At 38.1% G+C, this 25496-nt stretch overlaps 1 protein-coding gene across 4 annotated transcripts in view; it reads left to right on the top strand.

Annotated features, from left to right (window-relative positions):
* The window catches only part of LOC131060384 (vesicle transport protein GOT1), a 112937-nt gene that overhangs the window by 6533 nt on the left and 80908 nt on the right, over window positions 1-25496 (top strand). The window lies entirely within an intron of this gene.

Below are 25496 nucleotides of genomic sequence, written 5' to 3'. Positions count from 1 at the left end.
CGCACCTTGTTGTCCTTCTCCAAATCGCACTTGTGTGAATGAATGAATGATGGATTAAAATCGCTCAACACACCTCTCTTATACGGGCGCTCATCCTTTCATTTCCCATAGGCCGACTTGAAAAATAGGCCAAAAGATAAATAAAAATTAAATAAAAGGAGAGGCCGACTTGAAAAATAACATTAAATAATACCCCAAGCGCTCCCATTTTATTTTTAAAATAATAATAATTAATTTTAAATGCCTTTATAATTAAAAAAATTTGATTTTTTTAGGCTCAAAATTAATTATTAAATACCATGCGCTTTTATTAAATGCCAAAAATATTTCAAGGTTTTATCGAATCTGGCATTTAATGTAATTTGAAGGATATTGGCGCCTAGGCATGGCAAGATAATGGACATTAACAAGATCGCTCTGGTCCCTTGGTGAGGGACAGGAGCGAATTTACCTTTCTAGACAAATACTCCATCATTTCATCGTCCTTAATCAAGTCTGGATGCTCTATCATGTTCATTTTGTCCTCCATCATGCCTTTGATGTCTCAATTTGTCCAAACAAGGTCAGGAATGACTCCACTAAGCCTTTTCGCTCTGGACCCTTGGTGAGGGACAGGAGCGATTCGCCTTGGACCCTTGGAGAGGGACATGAGCGCTTTTCGCTCTGGACCCTCAGTGAAGGTCAAGAGCGAAATTTGACTTTTCGAACTCTCTATCAGGACAATTTTAATGGAATATAACATTGTATAAGTGACATTTCCTTCTATGTTTCTTCTTTCTTATACTTTAAGTTATATTCCATATATACTTTCAGGATGTTTGAGAGTGGTTTCAGACCTCCAGGAGTTATATTGCAAAATCTAGTTTTTGGAGGTTTTTCAGTTTCCAGACTTAGTCAAATTCAGGATCAGGACATTCCAGACTTAGTCAAATTCCAGGATCGGGACTTTCAGACTTAGCCAAATTTCAAGATCAGGACATCACTCAAGCCGGACTTGCTTATCCATGTGATCACCTGGGCGACACTCAAAATGCAAAGGCTAACTGACAAAACCCTAAAAGACCTAGAAAACAAACCCTAAAAAGCAAAAAAGCAAGGGTCCCCATTTGCAATGGGGCGATGTGTGAAAACGTCACAACAAAACCGGAACGGGAATTTGCATCCTTAATGATCTTTGTGTCCTTGGATGACGAACTTCAATCTGATTTTCTTGTTTGGGGTAGTAATGGCTTTTCAGGAGGGAAGTTCTTTGCAAGGCTGAAGTAAGAAGCCTATCTGTGTCTTGAAAGCATTCTATGCTCTCAACCATTCATTGTCACTTATCCATCCCCTTGTGTGGCTCCATCATGTTGCTGTTCTCTCTTTGAATCTTCCTCCAATCTTGGAATCTACTTGCAAAATAAGGCCCATGCTTGAATTTATTGATTTGTTAAGTCGCGTGTGCAAACCGGACTGACAAGGGAAGGGATAAATTGATGCAAAAAAGGGCTTCACAAGTGAATTTCAGGTTCTGGAAGCTGCATTACATGTGTGGAAAAACAAGTGCATTGACTTGTAATTACGGAGAACAAACATGCAACTCCATGTGTAATGGACAACTACAAGTTTGCACTTGTAATTGGACTTTTAAGACTCATTTTCAAGTGTTTTTTGAGTGCATTTTGGACCAATTTCGGGTTCTGGATGGCTGACTGAGGGTGAAGAGACAATTGCAATTGGGTTTTAAAATTCCGACTGCAAGTAGACTTTAAGTGGGAAAAATGAATGAAGGTGAAATGAATGGATGAAATGGGGTTTTGACATGAGGGGAAAATGGAAAGAATGATATCAACCGGTAATGGCAAACTTGGAAAATGGGACAAACTCTTATTTGCAATCAGATTTGTAAAACCCGAAATCAAATGAATGGGAAAAATCTGAAAGAGGGGAAAATCATGCAAATTTACAAATTGCATTCAAATCACTTAGAAACTCAAATCCTTGCTTGGTCAAAGGCCCTAGACCAAAACAAATGAGCTTGGGAAGAACTAAAATGCTCCATAAATAGACATGCTGAAAACCCTTGGCAGCCAAAAACGGATTTTGATTCTACCTCCTCCTTCAAAAACGACATCCAAAGAGGAAGAAAATTGTGTCAATACGCCTAGCAAACCACGTATGGAAGAAAGGAAACCAAAATCGCCTCCATTAATGCTGTAAATACGGATTGATAGGGTGCCAAAAACGTGGCAAAAAGGGCCACGACTTGCTGTTTTAAAACGTCCAAGGAAGGGCAAAAATGTGGCAAGAAAATCACCAAAAATGGAAGCAAAAACTCCCACGCCTCTTTCCCTCAACACTTGGCACCATCAAATCTGGATTCAAATCAAAAGAAATGGATTCAAATTCGAACTTCTTGGGAAAAACTTAGGTCGGGTTCTTGGAGAGAAGGAACAAGTTTAAAATGCTTGCAAAAGACACATAATCAGGTTTTAAAAACCCTTTTACAAGTTTTAATTGTTTTACTTTTTCAACTCCTAAGGCAAATTCGGGTTTTAGGGAAGAAATGACAAAAAGAAAGAGCAAAACAACTTGTAATAGGGAAATAAAATTCCCATTACAAGTTTAAAAAACATAAAGGAACATAAAAGACTTGTAATAGGGAAATAAAATCCCCATTACAAGTTTAAAAATAACACAACTTAAAAGAAAGACTTAAAAATCTCAAAAAGACTTGCAAAAGGGAAATAAAATCCCTATTACAACTAAAAGCAACACATAAAAACTTGTAGTAGGGAAATAAAATCCCTATTACAACTTAAAATCACTTAAGTAAGAACTTTTAAAAGAAATTACAAGTTCTTTTTAAACTTATAATTTTAAATTCACTTGCAATTTGTCCAAAAAGTTCCTACAATGGCTTAAAAGACATAAAAAGAAAGGAGGAAATAAAAAGTAAGTTACAAGTGACAAGTTTTAAATAAAGTGCACTTGTAATTGTTTTAAAATTTTCCTACAACACTAAAACAAGAGAAAATTAGAACTTGCAATCAAAGGAAAATTTTCTACCTGCAGTTAGGAAGAAAAAACCCAAAATTGAAGGAAAGACATAGCAAACGAACTTGAAATGCGATGAAATTTGAAATGTGAATCAAGGATGGACCGAAGGTTACTTTAGTCCAGCAAGAAGCAAAACTTTTGCCCCGGGAAGCGTGCCTTAAGAGTAAAATCTTCAACCTGCAGTGACTACTTTGAAACCTGAAATTGCACAAAAAGCTAGGAAAATGAAGGCCAAAACTCACCAAAACCTGGACAATGATAGAAAAGACACCCCCCAATGATTTGACACTAACAAATGTGAGTTTTGCACCTCGTAAAACATGCCTTGCAGACAAAAATGACGCATTTTAAGCAAAAAGCTGTAGGGGTTGTCACATTTTTGAAAATTCAAAAATGAGGACAACACCACAAAATCATTCTCTTCCACCACATCATTTGCTGACATACTACGAAGATCTTCTAGCTGATATTCCTGTGTCTCTTGAAAAGATGTGGCCCATTTGGACAACACGTCAGCCGCATTGTTTCCAGTTCTTCACACATGGGAGACTTTAAAGTCTGCAAAAAAATTTAAATCATGTTTAATTTTTTGAACAAATTTATTTAAACACCACCCTGAGCTTATCCTTTGATAATTGTATTTACGGTAATCAGGGAATCGCCTTCCAGATAGAATTTTTTGATGCCAAATTTTAAGCCCCATTCGTCTGCCAAAAGAGCAGCTTGAACCTCTACTTCATTTTTAGTGCCTTTCTCTAGTCTCTTGGCTCCCCATGCAATAATATTGCCATGCCAATCCCTAAACACCACCCCAGCACCTGAATCTCCTGGGTTACCCTTTGATGCGCCATCAAAATTAGCCTTGATCCACCCTTCCTCCGGTGGTTCCCATTGAATATTAAATTGTCACTTTGCATCCTGTAGGGATGGATCATCCCGTCTAGGCCCATGAACAGGCTTGAACTTAATCCGAGGCCAACATCCCTGAATGTGGGAATCTTCTTTTGATAATACAACATCCTTTACTACAAATCTAGATGCCGCTGCCCCTACCACTTCCTCAATGGATGTGTCAATCCTAGCAAGAATCCTATCCAATGAATCAGTTTTGTCTTGGAAGATTCTTTTGTTTCTCTCCTTCCAAATTTCCCACCCAACCATTGCTGGACTAATTCTCCAAAAACGAGAAAATTGACTTTTTGCAACTTCTTGGTTAACTTAAAATGACTTCCTTTAGCAACCCCGGGAGAGGTCCTTGCCATGCCAACTTACCCTGCACCATCTTCCAGCATGCTGAAGCAAATTCACATCTTAGAAGTAGATGGTCCGCATTTTCTTCATCCTAACCACACATAATACATTTTGTTGGATCTATCATCCCTAGTTGTTTCCTCCTTTCTCCTGTTAGAATTCTGCCTCTTATTGCTAGCCATGCAAACGCTCCCACTTTAGAAAGGCATTCTTTTCCCCAACATAAATCTGTCAGCCATTCATCCTTCTCTTCTGTACTATCCAACAGTTAATATCCAATCTTTACCAAATAATTGTCATTTTTCGCTCCACCCCACTTTACTTCATCCTTGCAGCGAGCTACAAACACTTTCCTTTCTTTAAAAACTCCCTCCATTATTCTAACGTGATTTGGATTTTGCAGCACCCCTCTCACTGATTTCCAACCCCATTCAACCCTCCCATGAATGATAAACATTATTACTTGCTAACTACCCCCCATAACCAATCATAGTTTAGTTTGATAGGAAAACCTCGAAAGTGCACTGGTAAACTGCTCAACCCAACTAAGCCCAAGAGTGCACAACATCTTTCTAAGACAACTCACCCCTTGGCCCATAAGTGGTAGGAATGTCCCACTAAGACAATTCCATCCCTTTGGGTGGCCTACTTAGCTTGGGGGAACCGGTAAACTGCATCTTCCTAGCTTATTTCCATCAACTTCACATGTAATTGGTTATGGGACTATATATATATATATATAAGAAAACTGATGCATAAATACCTAGATCTCATACCAATTACTTGTATAATGCACAGTGGTTGTATGCCTAAAGATTATTTTCTTATATCAGATCTCCACTTGATCGATGCATCTTCCTAGCTTATTTCCATCAACTTCACATGTAATTGATTATGGGACTATATATATATATATAAGAAAACTGATGCATAAATACCTAGATCTCATACCAATTACTTGTGTAATGCACAGTGGTTGTATGCCTAAACATTATTTTCTTATATCAGATCTCCACTTGATCGATGCTTATTGAATTCCCTTCTTTCTGCTTCTCCCATTGTGGCCCTTTACCTTTATATCTTTGTGTCTCTTGGAGAGAGACAGCGCTTGGAGGTTGCTGTGTTAACATGAGGGTCACAACCTTTCTTAGTAACGTCTCTTCATAACTCAAACTAATTGTCTCCTTAAGTGCATTTAATTGCTGTTAGTCATCAATTGCTATGATGTTGTCTCCTTAATATTAATCAATGGTCCTTTCTAAAAGGGAATCACTGTCATATTATTCCTTCTATTAATTGCTGTCCAGTTTATGGTTTCTATTAATCGTTGATCCCCGAGGAATGACTTCTGCTCATTCATGTGTGCTGTGTGTAGAGATTTTAATCATTTACTGCCTTCTATGGATTTAAAATTTGTGATGTCTTATAAATAAGACAAATTTTTTGTGGATTAAGTCAAGGTTAATATTATTACTTAGGTGGGTGCATGACAGTCCGTCCTTCCCAAGATTGCTTGTCCCCAAGCAATTTTAAATTTGTATGATCGAAGATCTCAGCTCCTTCCCAAGTAGCATCTTTCGTAGGTAGACCCTTCCATTTGACTAGGCACTCAATAGTTTTATTTCTTAATCTCTTTCCTCACATATTAAGGATGGTCTTTGGTTCCAAAATCGGTTTGCCTTCATCATCTAGTGGTGGCAACTCTGAACATGGGGTAATATGTTGTCCTAGTACCTTTTTGAGGCAAGACATGTGAAACACATTGTGAATCCTGCTGTTTGTGGGCAGCTCCAACTCGTAGGCAACTTCTCCTATGTTTCTCAAAATTTCATATGCTCCATAAAATCCAGGTACAAGTTTCTCGGCCCCACTTGCTTTGATTGATGGCTGTTTATATGGTTGCAATCTTAAAATACCAAGTCCTTGTTTTCAAATGTCCGTTAGGTTCTTTTTCTATCCACATACATCTTTTTCTGGGTTTGTGCTTGATGTAGGTTGTCCTTAAGTGTATTTATGATTTCCATATTCTGTTGCATAAAATCTTTAGCTCTTGACATACGACTTTCTGTGAGGATCAGATCTCCAAAAGATATGGTGGGTGGTGTTGGAGAAATACTCTCCCAAATGTAGCCATTTAATCCATGCATTTTGTTGCTATGTGACATAGTTCCTTAAATATCCCTCCAACCATTTATTGATAATCTCTATCTGCCCATCTATTTGTGGGTGATAACTTGTGCTGGGGTTAGTTTTGTTCTGGCTAGTTTAAATAGTTCTTGCCAAAATAGGCTAAGAAAATGGCTGTCTTGGTTGCTTACAATGCTTCAAGTTAGACCATGTAGTATGAAGACATTTAAAAAAAATATCGGCTACTTGAGGGGCTATAAAATTTGTTGATATGGCCATGAAATGTGCATATTTGGTTAGACGGTCTACCGACACATAGATATCTTTGCCTTGTACCTTAGGTAATCTTGCTATGAATTCCATTGAAACGTTTTCCCACTTTTGATTAGGAATGGCTAGGGGTTGAAGAAGACTTGCCGGGAATGTATGTTCTTCCGTAATGTCCCCTTTTCTAGGTGACATGAGATGAGCAGGGGTTGACCTACCATTCGAGTTTCCGTAGGTCAATGACATGGTTAGGGGACTCATTCTGAGGGTCATGGAGCTTTGTAGGGGCTCTATGAGCCATTTTGGACCTTCAGACGACAGTTCCTATTTTTTAGGGAGAACTGGCAGTTGACTGAATGACCACCTGCGGGACCAAGGAGTAGAGCAGGATCCTTTGAGTAGTTACAGGTGTTTGGAGAGAGGTTCCTACTTTTTAGGGCGATTCCCTACTTTTTAGGAGGTTGTGGCAGTTTCCATATTTGAGGTTCCACGGGACCATACCATGGTTTTAGTTTTAGGAAGATTGGGTGTGTTTCCTAGTTTCTAGGAGTATCCCTAGATTTTAGGGATGGGACTGCCAGTTGGCCCATCTTGTCCGGCATGAGTCATAGACAGGTGACGAAGTCAGATTCATGTTTGGTTGGTTATTTTGGGCTATTATTGGATCTATGGAAATATTTTAATATATTTAAATATTTCCTAAGTTAGCGATTAAATAAATTAAAATAAGGCTATTTATATAGCCATTTCGGAGTAATAAGGGGTTTTTGGCTTCATTTGGTTTGATATGCCTATGTGTTATAGCTCGTTAAAAAGGTCTTGAACTTTGCTACATGATTCTCACTTCCCGGAGTCTTTTTGGATGCTTGAAGCTATTTATTTGCAATAAAGTGATATTTTTTTATAGTTTGACCCCTGTTGACGTGTCTTTTGTACACAATCAAACACAGAATAAAATACCCAAGGTTACCTTATCCTCTCTTGAGTAAAGCCTCTGAATGCTGAAGATATCGCGAAAAAGGATCAATCAGGGTGACTTCAAGGTTCTTTGCTGTAGGATCTCTACGTGTGGATAAGCACCAGTGGTCGTTGTGAATGCTGTTTCTTCAAGGGGTCTTACGCACTTTAAAAGTTGGTCCGTGTTACTCTTACTTGACTGCAGGAACAGGAATTTCCTAACACTAACAAATTCTCAAAAAAAGATCAAAAGATAGGGTTTTCAAGAGGTGAATTCTACTCTAATCCTAAGAATGACTCAATGTAGGCTAGACTTGGTAAGATTCTACCAATTTTAGTATTGCCAAGGAATTACAACTCTACTGGAATTGATGCGATCTTCTAAGGTGATTAGTGATTTTCAACTCATCAAGAATTATAGATACTACCATAAAGATACAGATCAATAGTTCAATAATGACTGAAGGTTCAAGCAATCTAAATATCTCCAGTTGACCACGCAAGGCGTCCTTACAATTAGTAAGAAGCTAGTGGTTTGGAACATGAATCTCACCAAAGATCAAGCACAACACTTAGTCCTTCAAACTTAAATACTACTTCGACTGAGAATGATTCAAGAAAGTAAACAACCATGAAGATAGCCACAAGAATTGCAATAAAACACCATAACTTCAATATTTTATTGATCTCAAAGCCAAAATAGACAACAATTGTTCGAAATTCTTTCTTCACTACTCAATCTTGCTACAAAATAACTTTCTCTCTAAGCTCTTCTAATCTCTCTCTAATAGCTAATGACAAAATGAAAATGAGTGAGGGTATATATAGCATCCTCAATTACAATGAACGGCCCAGATCAAAAGAAGATCTATGGCTGAGATTCTGACACCTAAACCCTAATTAGGGTTTGTTACAAAAAGTTCCCCTTTAGATGAACATTATTAAATGCATAGCCAAATATTTAATTGGCACAAAAATCGAGGAAACATAGACCAATGATAATTAAGATGCCACATCATTCTATAACAACCATTCTTCTAGAACTTTGTTCCCTTTCCAATCCTCTTTCTTAGCATATGCAACGAATCTGGACACAATTCCTTCAATCTTAGCAATAGGAATCTCGGGAAGATTCCTCATTCGCTCCTCCAAGTGGATAACCTGATCAAAGGCAGTGAGAAGAGCCGTTTCCCATCCAGGTTCGAGTTCTTTGATCTTCTCAATCAGGAGCATAGTAGTGAACATTAGATCCTGTTGCTCATCTGTGATGACATTCTCATCTTTGCAAAAGATGACCTTGACTCTCTCTTCCAACTCTTGGAGGTCCACATCCGTCTCAACTTCGATCCTCCTACCAAGAATGGTACACAACACTTCAAACACCCTATCCTGAATTGGATGGATGACACTGTCAACTTGATTGCATTTGGTGCTGACGTCCTCAAAAAGAACCTCTTTCATCTGAAGTAGAGTTGACCATTGAAGTAGGTTATGAGCTCCTCCATCCATTATCTTTTCTTGTGCTAGGATCTTCCTTGGTGTTTGCCTGATTACTTGCAGAACAGGAATGATAACATCTCTAGTGTGAGCGAAAGCGGCTACAGTTATCATTAGGTTGTGGACGATCTCAAGGACTTGGATAGCTCGGTGGATTGTCTTCATCATTCTTGTTGTAAATTCAACGACTACTGTGTGGGATTTGTCAATCCAAGAGCTCATAAGCTGAACCAAGCTTTTGACTCTTTCTGCCTCGCCAACTGATTCAAGGGGAAGTGCTTGCACAGGAGATACTGCCGGATCCTGACGTCTCAAGGGCTGATTGAGATGACTAAAGTAGCCTCTCCAAGCACCGACTTCTCTCTCAAGCTTTCTATTCTTTTCCATTTCTTCTTTAAGTTTGTCTTTAAGTGCTTCAAATGAATCGGTTGCCTCATCCAGTGCCTGTTCAGTAGTGAGTGGACCAAGCTCAAATGTCTCTACATCATACTCATCTGCAAGGATTTCACCTTCATACTTGTCCACTACTGGCGTAGCTATTTGCAATTTCCTGGATCCTGCCTCATCTTTGATCACCTCGGACATCTTGGTGGCCTTCTTCTTCTCCGTTACCTCTTGAGAATTTCCTATAAGACTCTCTAAGTCAATCACATCTTCATCTTCAATCACAATCACCCTTGTCAGTCTCTCTTTTAACCAATCTGGAATGGCGGATCTTGTCTCTCTAACTTGTATTTCCTTAAGTAACGGTTCATCTTCTCGGAGAGGAGATGTTGCCTCATCATCATTTTCCTGATCCTCTTGTAGCTCATCAATTTGTAGGGGTTGACTTGATGAATGCTGAGGTGTTTGATGAATCTATGGAATCCATGGATTCCATAGATTCATCAATCTCAGGTACTATCTTCTCTTGACCTTCAGCTTGACTTGCCTTCTTTCCATGTCGAGAAGATGTGCCTGATGGGCGATCTCGATTGGCCTCTTGCTTCTTCTTGGAGGGTTCTCTTTTCTCAGGTCTTTCTTTCCTCTTTGCGCCTCTAGGGTGAGAATTGTCTTCACTTGCGCTCGCTCCTCCTTCTTCTGGTCTTTCCTCCAAAGTAAAAGTCATTGGTATGTTCTGCTCTCTTAACTTCTGATGTTGTACATCCACCCATCTGCGAGTACATGATAAAACTAGAGCCATCAAAGCTCTCAAGTCCGAAATCTCAGGCTCGCTCCAATCTATCTTCACTCTCTTATCTTCTTTGTCATAGGATGACTGGAGATGTCTGCCACTGTCTTGAGCTTGATTGGCTACTCTGTAAACTTTGCATTTCCTGATGAAATCTAAAGGTAATCTGGAATGCATCTTTCTTTTCACTTCTAAATCACTTGAGAGATTCATCCAAAAGTCCTCTACCTGAAATTCGTGTTTGTACTTCCTGCCAACTGTCTCCTCCATATAACCATGAGGATCGAAATTCTCCCTCGAGGCAAAGAATGTGAATGAATATAAAGCCAATTCCTTCTCCGCATCTTCCGAGGCTTGAGTATTAGGACATACCTCAACTGAATTCCCTAATATGATGGGCACGGGAATTCCATTTCCATGCTTGTGTCGGAATGCCTTTGCATAAGCTGCCAATTGTCTGGTCACCTCAAGTAGCACTATCCTGTCTGTCGGATACCTCGGTAACATGTAGGGAGGTGAAGGACACCCATGAATTCTGATATATGTAAACTTTTGAAATTGGATGAACCATGCACCATGCTTCTTCACAAGTTCTTGTGCATCTAGAGATAGTCGATTATGAATCCCACCTTGCAATATCCTAGTGATGTTCATCGTGAAGGTGTCATTGACTAACTTGTAGTCACCTCTAGGAGGATGATGCAAATGAACATAAGAGTCACAAACTCTCACTTCTCCGGGTCCTCTTTCGATCACTCCTCTGTGAGGTAGCCCTGCATATTCGAAACTCCTGATCAGGGCATATATGACATATGAGCTCATGTGGAATGATTTAGTAGGTCTTAGTCTTCTCAACTGCACATCCAGACAATGGCTAATAATTCTAGCCCAATGAATCGTTCCTTTTCCTTGGACTATCACTTGGATGAAGAAGAACATCCACTTTTTGAAGTAGAAGGCTTGAGGAGCCCCTGTAACTCGATTGAGCAAAGTTATCAAATCTCTGTACTCCTCTTGGAAGTCGATCCTATGTGGTGTGTTGGGAATCTTGCTCAGGCGAGGACGACTTTTGAGCAACCAATTCTTATTGATGAGATTCAAGCAAGTGTCAGGATCATCCTCATACATTGACCTGGCTCCTTCTAGGCTTTTGTAAATCATATCTTTATGCTCTGGAAGATGAAGAGCTTCACTTATAGCCTCCTCTGAAAGGTAAGCCAAAGTGTTTCCTTCCTTTGATACGATCGATCGCGATTGTGAGTCATAATGGCAGGCACACTTGATCATCAGTTCATGACACTGGACTGCTGGAGGGAAACCGGCGGCCTTGATGATGCCACTTTCAATTATTCTCTTCGCGACAGGTGATGGCTTGCCAATGTAGGGGACCTCTCGAGACTTCTTCATACTGAAGTTTCCCAAGTTGGTATCTCCGATATTGCTCCATTTGGACACGATCTTGGTCTCCAATTCTTCGTTCTTCTGATCTTCCTTCATGAGAGCCGGGCGACTAGTAGATGCTCCTGCCTTTGAAGTCGCCATCTTGACACCTACATAACATTTCACAATTAGTAATATATCTTGAAGTGTAGAAATATAGAGTAGAAAGGAAGATTTAAGATTTTAATTAGGAAACTTCATGATAAATCTTGAGTTATCATTTCCTAATTAACTATGCCAAACTTAGAATTTTCCAAACAAAAGTTCAAAATTCAAATCTTCAACAATGGTGTCAAGATGATTTCGCCATACCTCCTCTTGAGTATTAAACTCTAAGAAATGATGCAAAAATAGGTGAATTTCGCTAGGCAAAATGTAGATCAAAGTTCTCCTTGAATAAAATGCGCCTCCTTTAACCTTCAAAAGAATCAATTCCACTTCCTTCTAGCCTTCAACACTTGAAAGAAAATCGCTCCAAACAAACCAGATTTCACACCTTCAATTAGCCTTCCAAATTCGCACTTGAAGCAATGATTGAATGATTGATTAAACTTGATCAAAGCATCCCTATTATATAGAGCGCTTACCTCTTTGCTCCCTCTAGGCCGACTTGGCAAAAAGAGGTTAAAAAATAAAATAAAACTCCAAAAAGGAGGGGCCGACTTGGTAAAATAAATAAAAATAAGACCTCAAGCGCTCCATATTTAATTATAATTTAATAAAAAATTAATTTTAAATGCCTCCAAGATAAAAGTTTGATTTTTTAAGGCTTAAAATTAATTTATTAAATGCCAAAATGTCTTTTACTAAATGCGAATTTAAATTTAATTTTCCAAATGCCTCAAAATTAGTAATTTTGGTGATCATTTTAAGGAATATCAATGCTCAATAATGTAAAAAATGAAGGATATCACCAACTTCGCCCTGGACCTTCAGTGAAGGTCAGGAGCATTTTTTCAATCTAGTCCTTGCATACCTCCCTTTTTCGTCCAAAACTTCATCTAGGCATTTAGATGACATTTTTAACTGCAATCTTGAGTTTGATTTCATTTGATCTCTAGGAGGAAAGTGCTATTAGGACTTTTTTGCCCTGGACCCTCAGAGAGGGTCAGGAGCGATTTTTCAATTTTTCTCTTAATCCTTCATCTTTTAATTGTCAATTCTCCTTGTGGGGTAAGCAATGATCTCCTTCACTCGTTCTATGCATGCTTGATTTGCTTTTGCAATGCAAAATAGGGGCTTCAAAGTTTTTCGCTCTGGGCCTCCAGTGAGGGTCAGGAGTGACTTTTGCAATTTAGGCCAGGATCATCAAGTTTTGGAGGTAAATCCTTGTTCATCACGTTTTGGAGGACCTTTCCACCTTAGCACAACCTTGCCTTAGCGCAATCTTGAAGGGAAGTTGTTGGTTTTGCAAATTTCGTCCTAGGCCTTCAGTGAGGGTCAGGAGCGATTTTGAGTCTTTTTGCACAAATTCTTGATGACCTCAACTTCAAATTACCTTCAAGGCGTAGAACATCATTCTTCACTCCCTTTTGAGTCTTGAAAACAAAAATATCATCTCGAAATGCAAGGAAAATAAGCATACTTGGAAATTTCGCCCTGGACCCTTGGAGAGGGTCAAGAGCGATTTTCCCTATTGTCATCAAAATTTGCACTCCTAGCATCTCAATTCCACTTCAAGGTATTTCAAACACCGTTTCTACCTTGTGCCTAGGCTTAGCTTTGCTCAATTTTGGAGAAAAAAGTTGGATATTAGGTTTTTCGCCCTGGGCCCTCAGAGAGGGTCAGGAGCGATTTTGCAAATTCAAGTTTATCCATCTTTTGTTAGCCCTCCAAATTATCTTCAACGGGCAAAACACACCCTTCTTCATTCATTCAAGCAAGATTTTGTCTTAATTCTTCAAAGAAAGGAGAGAAACTTAGAAATTCGCCCTGGACCTTCAGAGAGGGTCAAGAGTGACTTTTCAAACCTGGCTTGATTGCCTCCTCGTTGATTGTCCAAGTTATATTCAATGGGTAAAACACACTTGCCTTTATCTATTCCAATCATAAAAATCACTTTGACCTAGCAAGAAATGTGCCTTTTGAAAATTTCGCTTTGGACCTTCAGAGAGGGTCAGTAGCGAATTTTGCCCTCTAGACCAAAATGCTTCACTTTTCATCATGAAATGTCCTTGCTAGGGAAGATTTCATCTTGTTTCACGCTATGAATAACAGTTCATGTCCAAGAAAGGTCTAAAAATGTGTATATAAAGAATTTCGCTCTGGACCTTCAGAGAGGGTTAGGAGCGAATTTACTCCCCTTGGGCAAAACTCCTTCAATTCATCATCTTCAATCAAGTCTGGACACTTTATCACGCTCATTTCATCCTCCACCATGCCTTTGATATCTCAATTTGACTAAACAAGGTCAGGAATGACTCTAATAAGTTTTTTTTTCGCCCAGGACCCTTGGAGAGGGTCAGGAGCGATTTTGATGATTCCAACAAGATCCTTCATCATTTCAAGTTAAAACTCCTTCAGGTGGGTGGAGAAAGTCATTCATTTTCGATTTATGCCCATTACTTGGTCCTTTTTCACTATAAGATGAGGGAAATCAAAATTTCGCCTTGGGCCCTCAGAGAAGGTTAGGAGCGACTTTTCCCTTAGCCTTCAAAATTCATCATTTTCATGCCTTCAAATCTTCACAAGCATCAAGTCACATCCAATCATCCCTCCTGGAGACCCTGCACAAAACAAATTAGAAAAGTCAGTGACAAATATGTCTTAAATAACATTTTCGCCTTGGACCCTGAGCAAGGGTTAGGAGCGATTTCACCCATTCTGGCTAAATTATTCAAAATTTAAGTCTCCAATCACTTCACAAAGCAGAGTTAGGTCATTCTCAAGGCTAGGAACCAATTAGCAAGCCTTCAAAATTCATCAAAACTTCCCCAGGCAAGAACACACCAAAATCCTCTTAAATCATCTCAACACTTAGCCAAAATTGTGAAGGAAATCCAGTCTCCAAGGATTTTCGCCCTGGGCCCTCAGAGAGGGTCAGGAGCGAAATTGGCATTATCAGGCTCTTGATCTATTTCCTCACTTATTCAACTTAGCCCACTAGACTCACTTTCTTCACTGACTGCATCTAACTGACTTAGACCAGGAAACAATTGGATCTTACCGTAAAGACCTTCAATCTAGACTTAACCTGAGACCAATTTGACTCCCCTGACAGGCTTACCTTATTTCAACCATCCCAATTCCTCAGGAAGACACTTAACAATTTTCCAAAATTTGACTGGACTTAGCTTGAATGATGTCAAAAGGGACCCTTAAGGCTTAGCCTTAGCCCAGACAAACCACTCACTCACTCAAAACCCTAAAAGAAGAGAGAAGAACAAGCAAAACAAAAGCAAAAAAGAGGGGGTCCCCATTCTAATGGGGCGATGTGTGAAATGGTCACAACAACGCCATAATTGGGAAAGTGTCACTTTAATTATAAAGCGCAAGCTTTATTATTCTTTAGGGTTCGACTTGCAAAGGGAAAGGAGTTAAAAGGAGATGAAAACCTAATTGATAGCATCTTTGATCATTTTGAAACTTGCGAATTTGGGAATTGCTCTGGAAGAGTGATTTTGGTCTGGGATGCAAACCCCAGGTCTGAGCTTGCTGGGACGTAGCCCTCAGCAGGAGTTGACAGTGGATTTATCCAGGATTGCACAGAGATTGTCAGAGGTAGAAGACACATCTTCTTGTCCTGAAGATTCAACGTGCATATTGGGGGTTTCAATAGGGCGGCTGGTCTATTTCAGCTGGCACATGATTTGCAGGAACTTCCATGCCTCCTTTGCAACCACACCTTGTTTGTATGTTGGCTTGAAGGGTTGTATTTAGCTTATTTGGTCTTCCTTGTTCGTTGCTAGTAATATTCCTCCATCTGGCATCAATCCAGATTGAGAACAGCTCCAAATAAATGTATGGATTCTTGCTGAATACAAAACTAGGTTATTTGCCTAGTATGATTTGCAGTATTTTCAGATTGCTTAAGTGTTCTTACATATGAACATTGTTTACTGTTTTATTTCACAGTTGTTGCTATTTATCAATTACTTTACTTATAACATCAAAACCCAAAAAGAAACAATCCCCTTCTGCAACTTCTGTCTATTCTATAAGATTACTAGAAAATTACAAAAATATAGTATGTTTAATTAAGAATTTACAGCAGCAACAGCAAAAGGATCCATTTGGAATCTTTCATCTTCTTTATTCCTTTGTCACACCATGCATTACCTAGTATGTTTTAGTACATTTCCTTTGAGACCTTTCCATGAGAATCTTTCCCTAATTTGTTTGTAAGTTTTGTAGTATCCTTTATGCCTCGACAAGGGGTTGCCATGGTAGGTTTTCATAATTTTCTTTTTTATTTTTGACCTCGGGGTGATGCATATTCTATTTTTGTAAAGGATGAGGTCATCAATGACTTGATATATTTCATATTGTACCTTTCCTTCTAATATTTCATTTGAGAGAATGCCCTTAGCATATTTTGTAATTATGGATGTTTTCCACTTTGTGGGTACTATTGTTATGGAGCCATGGTGGGGTCTTTGTGAAAGGGCATTAGCTACAACATTGTTTTTTTTCCCTTCATGTACTCATGTTGAAATCATATGCTTGTATCTTGCTTAACCATTTTTGTTGTCTATCATCAAGTCCATTTGGTCTAGGAAGAATCTTAGACTATTATGATCGTCTTTCACTACAAATCTCCAACATATTAGGTGTTGCTTGAATTTTTCTAAGACATGCATGATTGCTAGAATTTTATTGTTGTAAACGAAATAGGTTCTTTCTGTTTCTTTGAGATTTCTACTTTCAAAGGCTATGGGGTGCTTGTTTTGCATTGACACTACTCCAATGCTTTCCCTTGAAGCATCACGATTTAATTCAAAAGGTGAAGCGAAGTCTGGTATTTCCAAAACGGTATAGGAACTCATTACTTCCCAAAGTCTTTTAAAGGCTTGTTGTGCCTCTTCATTCTAGGAGAATGCCCCTTTCTAGGTTAAGTCAGTTAGTGGGACAATCAATTTTGAAAATCCTTTGACATATCTCTGGTAGTAGCTGCAAATTCCTAAAACATCCCAAGCAATGTAACCAAGGGGTACCCAAAATCACATCGGTATCCCTCATATTTATAAAATAAAATTTGTCTTTGACTCGGTGTTTACCCAAAGTGATGTTTAATTGGGGGATTTTCGTCTTACATGTAGTAGATCCGTTAGCCAAGGCTACTTTAAAGCCTTTAAAGTCTTCGGTTTCTAATTTTATTTTTGCAACCAAGTTTTCATCAATAAAATTGTGGGTTGCTCTGCTATATACAAGGGTTGTTACTTTTTGCCTCTTAATAACACCTCAAATTTTGAAAGGATGATGCTTGGATGCCTTTGAGATGGAAGCCAAGGTTCCATATTCCTCTTCCTCTTCATCAACCTCATTCTCTTGCTTGGGTTTTCTTCTCTTTCCTCCTATGCTTCATCATCTAATATTGCCTCTATATTATAAGCTTGGCTTCTTTTCCCACTTATGTGTCTTGGTTCCCATTTTTCTTTGCATTTGAAACACAAATTTTTCTTTTTAAGGTCCTTTTGATTACAAGTATATCCATTCCTCCATTCCTTGTTGCATTTATAACACAATTTCTTCTTTCTACCCTCTTCTTGTTTACAAACATGCCCATACTGCCATTTTTCCTTGCAATGTAAGCATAAAGTTTTTCTTAGTTTATCACGGTCATCTCTCGAAAGAAAGGTTCTTTTATGCCCTTCCTTAATATAGAAAGGTTTATCTTTTGATGTTTTTAATTAAGAGTATCCCTTTCCCCTTGTTTGGGTGGTATCAAGCCGTGCGGATTTTAGGATTGCCACTTGGAGTGTGGTAGGGTTCAAGGCACTTACTAGGCCATAGGTGGTATCCAATAATCCCTCAATAAATAGGTAGGTGAGCCTTTTCTTGAATATTTTGGGTACCATGACTGATAGTCTTTGGAACTCTGTCACTTAATCTTCAATGGTTCCTTCTTGCCTTATTTTGTAGATTCTTTGAAATATCTTTAGAGATGTTTTTGGTCAAAACTTTCAATCAGTTTTTCTTGTGAAGACATCGTAGGTTTTATGCTTTGATGGTTTTGGGTGACTAAGCCATGGTGCCACCAATCATGGACGACCCTTTCTAGATGTAATATGGCAAATTTAATGGCGTCTTCTTCTAACATGGGGTAAAGCTAGTTTTTGGATCCATGACCTTTCCTGACCCATCAAAGTTAGGGAGGGCCAATTTGCCTACTTTGTATTGTAAATTTTTATTAGTTTGATTCCTCCCCCCTTCTATGTGTATTTCTTGTCTTGTTCTCACAATATACCATGAATGGAATGCTCCTCTTGACTTTAGGGTCAAGCCTTGAATATGATTTGGCAAGTTCTTTCAAATCGGGATTGGGTGTGTTAATCTCATCTTCCCTCGACGACCCTTCCCTAGGTAGGAAGGGAGGCTGAGTTATTCTTGGGGTGGATCCTAATGTAGTTCAATTTTCATTTTCAGATTAGTTAGGGGTGACATCTCTCCCATTTTCTTGGTTGGGTCTAAGAGTACTCATGGTGGTGTTTATATTTTGAAGGGTTTGAAGAAGGGATTGAGTTGTTTGTTCATTTTGCTCCATAAAAGCCCTCAATTCATGTTCCATTTGTTCACTCCTTGTGTTGTCTTGGTTGGGGTTGTTGCTTGTTGCAATTTTCTTCTTTTCCCTCTCTAAAGCCCTTTCACTAAGTTTCATCAACTACATTTTATCCCTTAGTAGAAACGATGCTCTGATACCAATTGTAATGTCCCCAAATTGGAATAGATTTGTTTTTTTCCAAATTGACAATTCCAACAATATAATTTATCTTTTTTAACAATATCATGCTAAAGTAACTTCATCTATTCATTAATAAACTTAAGAATCGATGAATAAATGCATGGATTAGTGAACAAATACATTATATGGAATGATAAACATTATTACTAGCTAACAATCCCCCATAACCAATTGTAGTTTAGTTCGATAGGGAAACCTCAAAAGAGCATCGGTAAACTGTTCAGCCCAACTAAGCCCAAGAGCACACAATGTCCCACTAAGACAATTCCATCCCTTGGGGTGGCCTACTTAGCTTGGGGGAATAGTTAAACCGCATCTCCCTAGCTTAGTCTTTATATATATATATGTATATATATACTCACTCATTTTTGTTTGAATTTTATTGTTTTATGTTTATTTTCTTGCCTTCTCTTTTTTAGTCCTATTTTTATATACTTTTTATGTCTTATTTCTTAGTACTTTGGTATTCATATATATATATATGTTTTTTTTTCTTTTTTCTTTTTGTTTCTTTCATTGGTCTTGTATTTGGTATTTTATTGTTGTTCTCTCTTTTTATTTTTTCTTTTACTTTTATTAATTTTTTTCTCCTTATTGTCTTTTGGTCTTTATGGTCAATTTTGAGCCTGGTACTTTGTGCTATCTCTTCTCTCCCCTCTCTATTTTAACCCTCTGTGCAATTTATCATTTTTCTCTTTTAGCTCTCAATTTACATCCTGATGATGGAACATGGAGTTTGATCTGAAATGTTGATGCAAAAAATTCTCACATAGTGTAATCTAGAAACAACACAAGAATTCATCTCGCTAGCTTATTTTCACCAACTTTACATTTAATTGATTATGGTTATATATATATATATATATATATATATATATATATATATATATATATATACTAAGTCACAAGGTTCGAATTCGAATTCGAATTCAACAACCATGAAATTCGGATGAAATTCGACAAGGGAAAAATTCGAATTTTTTTTTTGGATAAAATTCACCTTATATAATTTTGTTTATTTTTAAATATATGTAATACTTCTAATAAATTATCAAAATAGTTTAACATTGCTAAATAGATTTGAAGTCATTATAAAAAGATGGCACATTTATAAAATACAAACCATAAGAAACATGTGAAATCACTATTGCGAAGATGTTTTCTTTTCAAAAAATTACAATAAAAAGTCAAGACTTTAGAACTTAAAAAAAGCTCTAAGTCATCAAGAGCACTTGGCTCAGATGGTGTAACATCATCATCTGTATCACTATCCAATTCCTCATCAAGAAAGTCAGGCTCATCTGCAACTGACACTTCTATGTCTTGTGGAATGCGTTGTTGTGAAGAAGATGTGGAGTTGCTTGCTGATTTGTTCATGAACAATTTCAAATTGCTTCGAATGTAGACAAGATCTCCCAACTTTCCAGAAAAACAATTTGTTCCTCTTCTTGGAATGGATGTGGTCAAAGCAACTCCAATTACTCTCACAAGATGATGAACTTGCTCCCTGACTCAGTATTCTAATGGCAAAGTGCTGAAGTTCAGGTGTTTGTGCTCCATAGATCATCCACCATCTATAACCAGGTACCGCATCTCGTGTCATACCATATTTGGTTCTTGCTATTCCAAACAATCCTTCTGCTCTCTTGTATACCCAACCTTGGTCTCTGATTAGAGATGCAATTGTTGGATCTAGTTCAAATTTGCTGATGGCTTCATGAAACCCTGCCATAATTTCAAAACAACTTGTCTATCAATATGAAATAGCTTAGGCTCCAAATAGCAAGTTGCTGCATGTAAAGGTGTGTGCATCATTTTTCATCTGGAATCAACTGCCGCCCATATCTCCATGTACTTTGCATCTACATTATTTAGTGCTCTTGAATAGCTTCCTACAATGATCCATGCTTTCATAAAGCATGCCAAGGCAAGGTTTGTCACCATCAACCATACGAAGCACATCAACAATTGGCTCACATATACTCAGAACCTTTGTTCCACTTTCCCAAAAGCTACTATTTAAAACAATTTGCTCTATGTTCTTGCTCTTAGCACTTTTAGAAAGTGCTGAATTTTCCCACTCATTAGAACACAACAGATCTCAAAGCTGCTTTCTCTTCAACAACTCTTTTCAATGTGATATAAAATGAAGCAAACCTTGTGTCACAAGGCCTCAACAACTCCCTAGATGCATACTGCCCGTAAAGATTCAATGTGAGATGATGGTTTCTTATGAAGTTTGCAATTGTTCTCCCTCTATGGATTGCTTCATGTATCCATGGAAACTTATCCAAATCATGAAGCAACAAACCCAAACAATGTGCTGCACATGGACTCCAATATATTTGTGGGTATTTCTCAACAATCAACTTTTCAGCTCCCACACAATTTGCTGCACTATCAGTTACCACTTGAACCACATTTTTCACCCTACTTCAAGAATGGCTTCCTCTAATATTTGAAATATGTATTCAGAAGTTTTCTTGTGGTTCATGGTGTCAATCACTTTCAAGAATGGTTACTTTGATTTTGGTGCTTATTGGGGATTTTCCTTGGTGGATGCCAAGTCTTGGACCAGTTAAAGACAAATTGGTGCTCACTAGGGATTTTCTTTGATTGGTGCCAAATTGGCAATTCCATGCCTTAAATGCTAAAACCAAAAGCTGACATTCATTAAGAGTTTTCAACTTTTTTCTAATGGATGCCAAAATGGGAAGTTGATGACTTGGATGCCAAAATTGAAGATTTTAAAATATGATGTCAAAAATGAACAAGGCATGGGCACTTGGAGTGCTTTTTAATGTGTTTTAAAATGATTTTGCAGAAACTCTTAGTCTTTCCTTAAAATTGCTCCATGTTTTCGTTCTCAAACGTTGTTCCATAAACCTCTTAACTTTGATGAGTTTTCCATCATTTTATTGCCTCAACAAATTTTTACTTGATGAATCTTGAATTTTTGTTGTCAACCTTTTGCCATTGCCACCATATCTTTTCACCAAAATAGCAGAAAAAACAACAAAAGTAGTTTTCTTAAAGTAAAATTTTGGATTTTTGTGCTTATCTTCTCATCCGTGACAACAAAAAATATAAAAGAAAAAAAGAAAAAGCAAAAGGCATCTTTTTCTAGACATAGAAAGTTTGATCTTTGTAGACATTGAAGTTCCCTATCTTGAATATTGGACCTTATGAAGTGACCACTTTATGCATGGAAGATAATCCTTGTATATGATTCTATATTAGTAATCTTCAGAAGATTTGCCCTATCCTTGATCCTTCATACCTTTGCCTTGCATTAGTTGCTTGAGTATTTTTTAATTTCACTCTTTTTTTTTCTTTGCTTGTGGCAGTGTTTCTTTTAGGATTTAGAACTTGATAATCTTAATGATGAGTAACCTGCATACATCAGTAGTGGACCAAGACAAACCAACACAAGGACTTGGGCTATGTCGACTAGAAAAATGACATAGTTGACATTGATGTGACAAGAATGACTTGACATTGATGCTACAAGTATGATTAAAGTTTTAAACACAAAACATTTTAGGGTTTTGGGTACCAACAGCCAAAACATCAGATTTGGACACTTGTCTATTCAAGACCACAAGATGAGTTGGGTCTTTGGCTAAGTCTATGCAAGATTGTTATGCATGCAAGTCTTCTGAGTCTATCGTATCAAACTCATTTGTGGGTCCACTATGTGTTTTGTGTGTCATAGAAGGTTCAAAAGAGAAAAAAGTTATACTTGTTCTTTTATACAACTCAAATGTAATGGTTTATTAAGCAATTTTGCCAAATAAGTGTGATTTTTGCTCTTTTTTTTAATAAGTTTTCAATGATTTCAAATAAATATGCAATGGAGAGCACTATTGTAGTCAAGTAAATGGCCAATGGAGAGTATTGTCATGGTTAATAAATGGGTGATGCAAAGCAAGTTTGTAGTCGAAGCCCATTTTTAAAAATAGTTACATATGTGAAGAGCATTTTTCAAGCATTTTCTTGGGATCTTTTGTCACCATTGGCAGAACCAAGTATGGAATGAGTAGGGCCCTTTTTTTAATTGTTCATGCATTTTCTATGTGCATAAAAACATGAAGCCTTTGCTGAGCATGAATTAAGTTTGAATCTGACTATGATCACATATTATGTAGGGACTTGCACCTCAATGTTTTTGTCCAACTTTGCAAAGATTTTGATGCAAACATCTTTGGCTCACAATTTTTTAACAATGCAGGATAAAACTTCTTATCTTTCCTAGGTCTTGGACAATTATAGGTTGTTGATGGATTCTAATGACAACACTAAGGTTTATATCAATTCAACAAATTGACATTTCCTAATTTCCAGGCATTGGTGACTTGACTTTTAGAATTGAGTGAAAAAGGTCTCACGAAAACAATAGAAAGAAGAAAGAAAGAAATTCTTTTAAGTCCACGAGGCTAAACATTAAATAGCCTATAGGGCAGTTAGACTTGCCATCTTCAACTTTTGCAATTCAGTCCTTTTTTTATACAAGATGATGATTAGCTCCCCCAACTTCTCAATAGCCCCCTCACTGAAAAGGCTAAACCAAAACCATCTGTCAAGATATTTATATAATTGTCCCTAATGTCTCTTTAGACATCACACTCCAAATTGAAGTGTCTTTTAGATTCGACTGCTTCGGAAATGCGAATAATACATGCCCTTTCTTCCCAAGCTTCATTTGGGTTTTTTATGCCTGATTTCTCATTGCAGTTGATGAGAGTTAGTTCTTAGTTGAGCAATAAGAATTTTGGCTCTCCATGGAATACTAGCCTCTATGTATGCTTTTTGATGAGATCAAATGTGGGATTGAACACCTCAATATAATATTTCTTGTTTCTCCCTAGCTCTTTACTCCAAGTATGTTAATTGAATTTATTGATAACAAAAGCGTTTATCTCTTTGTTGTTGATGGGGCAAGCATTCAAGTAGATATTCCATTTACTCGTCCATTTATTGTTTTGTCTCATCCAAGTTTTCTTTCTTTTGTTCAAGCTGTCATACCTACTTCCATTTGTTCAATTCTTTTTGAATATCTTATGAGACGCATCATATCAATTACTTCAATAGAGATTGCCCACATTTCACTCAGCATAATATCATAAATAACTAGTGTTCCACGGGCGTTGGGGACGGGGGGGACGCGTTTCCGGGACGGGGGGACCAAGGGCCTAAATTTGGGGACGGCGGCGGGGGGGGTGGTGGGGTGGTGGTGCTCATATACTTATACATATACATATAGTACTTGAAAAACTAGTTTTGAAAAGATGTATGACAGTATTATAGTGTAAGAATTACATTTCAAATGAGACTATAGGAAATTTGAAATACTAAATCTAAATACCAAGATTTCTAAGTTGTGTTGTTATATGGAGCCTAATCAAACTCGGAGGTTAGATTTTCCCTACTTCTATCAGCGTGGTTTCCTCCTATATTTTTCAACGGGGGTTTGGGGGCAGCGCCCCCAAGTTGGGGTCAAGGGGCATCGCCCCTTGCGCGTTCCCTGTCGCTATACAGGGCGGGGTCGAGGGGCAGCGCCCCACAAGGCCAAAAATACTTTTATTATTTTCTAAAGGCGTCGGGTGTTATTTTTCTATTGGCCCACGTCCAATTAGAGTTACCCCTTAACCCTCAAAAAACTTAAAAACTCACTTTTTTTTTAAATTTAAATTTTAAACATTGCATATAAGTGGGGGCGACAGGAGACGTCTGGGCGTCTCCCCATCCTTGGAGAGACGTCTGCACGTCTCTTGAAGGACGGGGAGACGCCCAAACGTCTCCCAAGGAGACGTGGAGGCGTCTCCATGTCTCTCTAGGAGACGCCTAGACGTCTCCCAAGGAGACGTCTCCACGTCTCCACGTCTCCCTCTTCGCGTCTCGGCGGCGCTTGGGTGGCAGTGGCAGGACGGCGGGGGACGTCGCTTCCCCGTCCCCCCGTCCCCGAGACGTTTCTGACAGGGGGACGTGCCCAAAAAGGGGGGGGACGCGTCCCCGTGGAACACTGTAAATAACCAAACTTTCAATTTTGAACTTGCGTGTATTCAAGTGTTTCTGTATTTTCTCAATTTGTTTCCACTTTGAGTCAGAAGTGCTGCTAGCCTACAATTCAAACCCATAGAGCACAATTGGGAGCACTAGAAGTCCAAAAATAATCCAAGAAGTTTTCCAATCCCAAATTTTAACCTTTCTACATCTATTTGCTTTCGATCCTCCCAATTTTCTCTTTTCTGCAACCCTCCCAACTTAGCTTGTTGAAGTCAGTCCCAAGATATTTGTACTTCGTAACTTCTTTAAGAATATTTAATATCCCCTTCCGAGGACTAGCCTAGGAAACCATTTAGCCTATCTTATTCTCATAGGCTAAAGTTGATAGTAAGGGAATAATTTAAATTAATTATTTAATTTTATCCAATAAAGTGCATTTCTGGGGTAATGTTATATAGTTAATTTAATAAAGTGTTGTAAGGCAACTTGAGTGAATAATCAAAGAGAATTATTAAAGTCACTTTATTGTTTGAACTTAATGAAATATTAGAAGTGTGGGATTTCAAAAAGTCTTTCGAGAAGTTTCTTGGGTTATTATAAAAGAATGTTTTGAGGCTTGTTTGCATATGCTTGGATTATTTTTTTAAGTTGCAATTTGGATAGCTTATTGAGGAGCTGGAAACCCTAGGATGAAAACCCTAAGGGTCCTAGTTTTGGTAGTGCAAGATTCTACCCTAGCTGGCTGTTGGAGGGATTGCATAGATTTCTAACTAGGAGTTCAATGTTTGAAGTCAAAATTTGTGAAGGCCTTGTAAAAGACAAATTTTCAGTTATCTGGAG

This window comes from Cryptomeria japonica, chromosome 4, assembly GCF_030272615.1.
Source record: "Cryptomeria japonica chromosome 4, Sugi_1.0, whole genome shotgun sequence".
Classification (NCBI taxonomy): Eukaryota; Viridiplantae; Streptophyta; class Pinopsida; order Cupressales; family Cupressaceae; genus Cryptomeria; species Cryptomeria japonica.
This window is presented reverse-complemented; position numbering and strand designations above follow the sequence as displayed.